Raw genomic sequence first — 8403 nt, 5'->3', positions numbered from 1 at the left:
CTGCTCCCTACAGATGAATAATTTAATTGTTCTATCAGAACTCTTTTTGTTTCCAAAGTGAAAGCACTTGGATATTTAAGAAATGCTAGCTTTTAAATTTCCTAATATTTAAAGGGAAATGTCTTTGAACAGATGTTTTAATTTGCTTAATTAGTTCTTAAAAGTAAAATGATGAATACCCCTAAATTTTTATGAATGCTTCAGAGTAGAAGAATCACATGGTGCATTATGAGTTTCAGTTTATTTTTTAACACATCCGGGTCTAGGTGATGGAAGATTAGGCATGCTGTTTTATGGAAAGCCAAGGGAGTTTCTTCATTTACATTTTCACTTCCTCCCAACATTTCATTCCTACCTAGAGAATGATTAGAGAGAGACTCTGTTCCAAAGAAAATAGATCACTGCAGGGCTCCAGAAAAAGTATCACATATATAAAAAAAAAAAAAGGACACCATCATGTTTGTTAGACAATCTGATTAAACATATTTCAGTTTTAGTTCTGTTTAATAATAGGTCCATAAATGTATGGAACATATTAAGTGGAGCTTAAAAATGATAATAGATTACATAAATAAAAGAGAACTTTGGAGAATGATTTATTTAAATGGAATTTAATTATGTTGACCAAAAATTTTATTGCTTGTATCTAGTTTTAGTCTCAGCAATACATTTTTAAGTGAAAATTATCTATAAAGTCACTTTTTAAATTTTGTATGTTTCTTAAAAAAAAAAGGTGCCTAAAATTTTTTGTAGCATTTTTTTTCAGGGAGTCCAGTTACTGCATGATTTTGAAGCAAATAACTGGTTTGCCAAGGCAAAACATTTTCATAAAATGTCTGATAGTTTCTCACCATGAAGGAAGGCTTTCTGCTGAAAAAATTCATTGACTAAGAATCAAGACAGTTGAATTTTGTTTCTTAGATTATGTCTCCCTCTTACCTTGCTTCATGCTGTATTGTCTGAAAAGTTTGTTGTTTCAGCTATGTATTTCTACATCTGGAAGTTATTAATGGATCATAAGCAAGAATAGAAGGTTATATATTGCTTTGTTCAGGGGAAATGAGCAAAAGTGGGAATATACATTTTGTGTACAGTTTAAATTAGCAAGACTCGACAGATCATTCAGTACAATCACTTCCTTTTACAGATGAGAAAGCCAAATCTTTAGAGAGGACTTTTTAAAAAGCACAGGCAAGTTTTGGGCAATTCCGGTCCAAATTTGAGAAGGAATCACAAAAATAGTTGCCCATGGGTCCATATATGCACATTCTTTTGTGGTTTAAAATATATTTTCTATATATTACCTTATTTGACATCCCCCCCACATACACATATAACCCTGTGAAGTATGTCCTACTCTTATCACCATGTGATAGATGCTGCTGCTGAGGCTCAGGATGATTGAATGGTTTGCTCAGGATGACTGAATGGTTTACTCAGTAAGTTCTAACTTTTTGAATTGGGATTTACCATTAACTAAGTGTCCTTGACTCCAAATCTAGAGTTGGAAACAATTTGCAACATTGTTGTCATTTATGTCATTAAATCAAATTAAATTTGACATGAAATGTCAAAACAAATAAAGTTCATGAACAATGTTATGAGAAGTAAGACCAGAAATCACCAATAGTCTGTGAAAACAGTAATGTCGTAGTTTGGAGTAAACGACATTTGAGAATATTGAGAAATATATTGAGAATGTATTGGTTCACAGACTATCATTTCTCTTGCATAAAATTTGTCTATAATTTCCACATGCCTCCATATCATCAGTGTATTAGAACAAGAACAAAACATTGCAACCATTCTTTGATTTCTCAATCTGCAAAACCCTTATCTATTAGTTCCATTAAATAATCCTCTATCAATTATGCTTGGCCAGAAATACACACATACACACACACACACATAAACACACACACAGATAGCTATAGATATATAGAAAGATAGATATAGATATATACCATTAGCCAACTAGAGTTATAAAACCACAGGATCACCTGGTTATCCTATTACAGGCTTCAAACTGGGCTAACTGCTGCATCTGACTCCTTTCTCTGCTCCTGGTTTCAAAGACATAGCTATTATTCATTTCTGAACTTGCTCTTGGTTTGATGGTAGACTAAGTCTTGTAACTGCCACTCACTCTGGACTTTCTACGCCTAGAAATAGGCCCCTTATTTATGTCACCTTAGATCTATGGCCTAGATTTAGATAGGAAGCAACTTGTTTCTTCATTCTACATAGAATCTAGTACTTCTGGCTTCAGAACTAATTCTTTTGCTTGTAGGTGACTTAGTCCTGATTTTGTAGCTTGTTTGTATTCACTATATATCTTTGTTTTATCCTTTGAATTACTTATAACTTGTGTTTTGTCCTTTGTACATATTTAAAAGAAAAAAATTTAAATCACTAAATAGATAGAGACAGGTTAATTTCTGATTAACCCTCTGATTGGTTTTTAGAAGCTCAAGCAAGGAGCCAACAGTCTTAGATATTTCAATTAAAAAAATATTGTTTTTTTAAATAGCACTGAAATAGAACTTTGAGACATAAAAATAAAGCAAATACAAGCAGACACTAGAGAAAAATATGATTTAACCTTTAAAATTATTTTCAAGATATAAGATGATGGACAAATATTCTATTAACATATATTCAAGGACTTTTATTTTTATAATTTTACTGCCATGAATACTCCAAACACTCTTACTATGTTATTAACAATAACTTACATGTCTCAACTGTTTTTATTGCTCTCTAATAGAAACATAGGTTCCAAGTTTAAAAAATAAAAATATATATTTTTATTATATATGTTAGGTACTTTGAGGTTCAATTTTGGTAGCTGGGGAATAGGGAATTTTTATTCTTTTGAGGGACTGTGTCAGGCCATAACCAATGCTCTATCACCAAACATTGGAGAGCCATGAATTCAAAGCCAAAGCTCAAGGCATCTTAAAAGGCATCTTAAAAGTCAATGACATGAGAAGCCTTTGGCAGTGCTCCTTGTGATCCAAGAAGAAAACTTGACTTTAAAAACCATGAAAGAGGTCCAAAAAAGATAAAAGAAAATAACCAAGAAACAAAAAATAACCTTGACCATAGAGAGTTACTGTATTGTCAGGAAAGATTAAAACTTCAACCTGGAAGAGGACAAAAAATCAACATGTGAAAACTTAAAGAGAAATATGAACTGGTCTCAAGCCAAAAGAATCTTTTTAAAAGAGGTCAAAAAATTTTTCAAAATCAAATAAGAAGGTATATTTTATTACATTTTATATTTAATAAAGAAGTTATATTTTGTTATATTTTAAGAAACATTAAAGAGTAGAAAAATGGTTGTGTTGGGAAAAGAGGAAAAGGGAGGTAAAAATAAGATAAATTAGAACATGTGAAGGAGCATAAAATTCCTAATATGTCAAGGAAATGAAGAGAGGAAGATAAGAATTATCTGAAACTTTATCTTATGAGATTTGACTCAAAGAGAGAATACAATATATACCCAGCTGGATATAAAAATGTATCTCCACCATATGGAAGTAGAAGGAAAAAGGGGGAAGAAAAAAAAAATAAGGGGCTAGATATAAGAGAGAGTTAAAAAAAATGTTGAAGAGAGGTAAGAGAAGGGAAGAGAGATTGTAGAAAGAAGGTCAGATTGAGGTAGGGGATGGTTAGAAATAAAACACTAATAAGGAGGGATGGTGAAAAGAGTGAAAAATATAAATAGGGGAGAAAATAGGATGGAGGGAAATGTACAGATGATTATCATAACTGTAAATGTGAATGGGATGAACTCTCCCATAAAACAGAAGCAAATAGTGAATTAAAAGAAAAAAAACTAGAAAAATAAAAATAAAAACCACAATAAAATACCAAAATACAAATCCTGAAAATCAAAGAAAGGACAAGTAAAAATAAGAAAACAAATAAAAAATGAAAACAAACATTGAACTAAAGAAAATGATAAATACCTATCAATAAACAAAATTAGAGCAATTATTTTGAACTATTTTACTAAATTATAGATCACTAAAACTGACAATGTGTATGAATTTTATGAACATGGCCAAATCCAATTGCTCATTGTTTGGGTCTTGATTAACTCAAAGTGAATGTAAATGGCAATCATTCCTGTTTTGGACAGAAACGGTAAGGCTTTTTTCCTTTTAGATTCATCAACATTTTTTATATTTTCTGGACTAGATGAAAGAGGTTGTTCTTTCCCTCAATTGCTGTATCTAGTCTTAATCATGGAGAATGGATATGGCTCCATCAAACTGAGGCCATTAAGATTTTAGCTTTAAAAAAAAAAAAAAAAACTTCTGATCAATGAACTAATCTATAATTGGTCAATGAACTGAAATGACTCTCAAGAAGAAAGTGAGACAGGTGATCTTGCATAGTCTTCTCTCTTAATTTTTTTGTCTTAATTCACTTGCATGTCATGTTATCACCCCTTTAATGTCACATTCCTCTTTGAGAACAAAGAACAAATAACAATAGTATTACTGATAAACTCCTCAGATAAATTGAATTGGAAAATGAATATTAATTAACCTTATTTTAGGAAAATAAATTAAATAAGCTATCAGTAAGCTCTCTAAGGAAAAAAAAAAAAAACAATTATCCAGGGCCAGTTAGATTTACAAGTAACTTGTACCAAACTATTAAAGATTAATTCATTGTAATGCTATTTGAAGTATTTTTTTTTAAATGTTAAAGGATTTTTAATGAAAAATACTTCTCGTCACAAATATGATTGATATCTAAAACAGGATGAACAAAAGCAAAAGAGGAAAGTATAGACCACTTTCCTAAATGAATGTCAGTGCAAATGTAAGTAAACAAATAAATAAATTATAGCAAGGAGTTTATAAAGATATAACACAAAGATCATGCATTAAGATTAGGTGGAATTTATACCAGGAATGCAAAACTGGTTCAATATAAATATAAAGAAATAAGTAGGTAGATAAATAAACAAGCAAATAAATGAAGGAAAAAGTAAATAGATGAGTGAATGAATAAGTAAATATATTTATATTATACATATATGTATGAATGTATGTCATATGTTTTGGCATAATTGTCCATATCAATTAAAAACAATTAAAATCATGATAATGAAATTTCATACATATATAGAACATTACATTTAATAAAATATGTGATTATAACAAAATTCAAATAATAAATACAACACCCATTTCTATTCAAAATAATAAAAACATAGGTATTAATGGAGGATTTGTTAAAATGACAAGTAATATTTATCTAAAACCAAGAGCAAGCATTATTTGTGATAGTGATGAACTTGAAGCCTTTCCAATATAATCATAGATGAAGCAAGGGGATACATTATGATCATTAAGATTCTAATTTTACTTTAAATACTGTAAAGTCTGTCAATAAAACAGGAAAAACAATTGATAAAATAAAAATAGATGAAGAAATTATCACTCTTATCAGCAGATAGAATGGATGTACTGAGTGAACCCTCTAGAAAAAAAACAACTAAACTAAAAATAGTTTTTAAAATTACCTTTAGTAAAGTTGTACTATATATATACTAAATACATCATCATTTCTATGTATTACTAACAAAATCCAGCAAGGAAAAAAAAATTATTTTATATAACTGTGGACAACATAATTGCTGGAAAGACTGGAAAGTCTATCTTCCAAGTTAAACCCAAGGATTATATGAACACAATTATAAAATATTTTCTGCACAAATAGAACCAAATCTACATAGCTGGAAAAATATTAATTGCTCATGGCTAGGCTGAAATAACAATAAAAAATCACAATTCTAGCTAAGTTTTAATTTATTTATTTAGTGGCATTCCAATCAAATCACAAAATAATTATTTTATGGAACTAGAAAAATTAATAAAATTCATCTAGAAGGAAAGAAACTCAAGAAAAAAATACTATTGATTGTGGCATAAGTATCAGATTCTAAAATTAGAAAGCAATAAACACCAAAACAATTTAGTACTGGCTAAAAATAACATGATGGACAAACAGAATGTTAAATTCATAATACATAATGAGAAATGTCCATACTAGACTAGTGTTTTTAAACCCAAACATCCAAAATTATTTTAAATTTAAAAATGTTAAAGCTTTTTATTTTCAAAACATATGCATGGATAAATTAATAACATTGACCCTTGCCTAGTCATGTGTTTCAGATTGTCTCCTTCTTCCCTTGCCCCCTCCCCTAGATGGCAAGCAATACAATATGTTAAACTTGTTTAAAAATATATGTTAAATCCAATATGTATAAACATATTTATCCAATTCTTTTGCTGCATAAGAAAAAGGATATCAAAAAAGAAAGTAAATGAGTAAGAAAACAAAATGGAAGCAGACAATGAAAAGAGTGAGAAGGCTATATTGTAATCCACATTCAGTTCTCATAATCCTCTCTCTGGTTATAGATGTCTCTCTTAGTCACAAAATAATTGGAACTGACATCAATCACCTCATTGTTGGAAAGAGTCATGTTCATCAGATTTGACATTTTATAATACTGATATTGCCATATACAATGATCTCCTGGTTCTGCTCATTTCACTTAGCATCAATTTCTGTAAGTATCTTCAGGCCTTTCTAAAATCATCCTCCTGATCATTTCTTATAGAACCATAATATTCCATAACATTCATATATCATAACTTATTCAGCCATTCTCCAAGTGATGGACATCCATTCAGCTCCCAATTTCTTGCCAATATGAAAAGAGCTTCCACAAACATATTTGCACATGTGGGTCCCTTTCCTTCTTTTAAGATCTCTTTGGGATATAAACCCAATAGAAACACTGCTGGATCAAAGGGTGTGCAAAATAACTCCTATTTATTGCTCTAATTTCTTCTTCATTTATTGGTGGAAAGTTCTCCCTTTTCATTTTTGAGAATAACAATTTGATTTTCTTCTTTCCTTTTTCTAATCAAATTAACTAAAGGTTCATCTACTTTGCTGTTTTTCTTTTCAGAAAACCAACTTAGTTTTATTTATTAATTTAATACTTATCTTATTTTCAGTTTTATTAATTTCCCCTTTTATTTTCAGAATTTCAAATTTGGTCTTTAATTGAAGGTTTTTCATTTGTTCTTCTTCTAGCTTTTTTAATTGTAAGTCCTGATCTTCTCTTTCTCTATTTTATGCAAGTAAGCATCTAGAGATATAAAATTTCCCCCCTATAACCTCTTTGGCTGCATCCCACAAATTTTGGTATGTTGTTTCATTATTGTCATTCTGTTGGATGAAAGTCACTAATTGTATCTATGATTTGTTGTTTCACCCATTCATTCTTTAGGATTAGATTATTCAATTTCTAATTAATTTTTGGTCTATTTTCTCCTGGCATTATGTTGCAAGTGATTTTTATTGCATCATAATTTGAAAAAATACATATTTTATTTCTTCCTTTTTGCTTCTGATATTGAGGTTTTTATGCCCTAATATATGGTCAATTTTTGTGTAGGCTCCATGAACTTATGAGAAAAAGTAAACTCCTTTCTGTCTCCATTCAGTTTTCTCCAAAGATCTATCATACCTACCTTTTTGAACATTTTGTTTACCTCCTTTACTTCTTTCTTATTTATTTTGTGGTTTGATTTTTGTAGTTCTGAGAGAACAAGGTTGAGATCCCCCACTAGTACAGTTTTGCTGTCTATTTCTTCTTGTAACTCTCTTAACTTTTCCTCTAGGAATTGGGATGTTATGCCACTTGGTGCATATATGTTTAGTATTTATATTGCTTCATTATCTATGATACCCTTTAGTAAAATATAATTTCCTCCCTTATCTCTTTAAATTAGATCTATCTTTGCTTTTACTTGATCTGAGATCAGAATTGCTACTCCTGCTTTTTTACTTCACTTGAAGCATAATAAATATTGTGCTTTTGATGACTACCTCCCTCAAAAAGTCCTCTCCCTTTAGAGCCACTCCCTTTTTTAACCTTTCCCCTAATACTTCTGTTTTCCCTTTTATTAGTCTTTCCCTTTCTTTTCTCCTTTTCCCTCCTCCTTCCCTATAAGGTGAGACAAGTTTCTTTATGAAAACAAATATGTCTGATATTGATATTCTCTCTTTGAGCCAAATCTGATGAGAGTAAGATTCCCACAATGTTAATCCCCTTCCTTTCTTTCCTTCAATTATAGTAGGTTTTCTTTGCCTCTTTATGAGATGCTCTTATTTTACCTTCTTTTAGCTCTTTTTAAAATGTGATCCTCTTTCCACCTCGTTTCTTTTTCATATTATCATAATAAAATCAAATTATACCCATACTCTCTAAGTATTCTTATAACAGAAATATAGTTCTCAAGAGTTCTTTCCTTTTTATCTTTTTATGTTTCTCTTCAGTTTTGTGTTTGGAGATTAAAT

The sequence above is a fragment of the Sarcophilus harrisii genome, chromosome 3, assembly GCF_902635505.1.
Source record: "Sarcophilus harrisii chromosome 3, mSarHar1.11, whole genome shotgun sequence".
NCBI classification, from domain to species: Eukaryota; Metazoa; Chordata; class Mammalia; order Dasyuromorphia; family Dasyuridae; genus Sarcophilus; species Sarcophilus harrisii.
The sequence above is the reverse complement of the archived record's forward strand: the minus strand, read 5'-3'. Positions refer to the sequence as shown.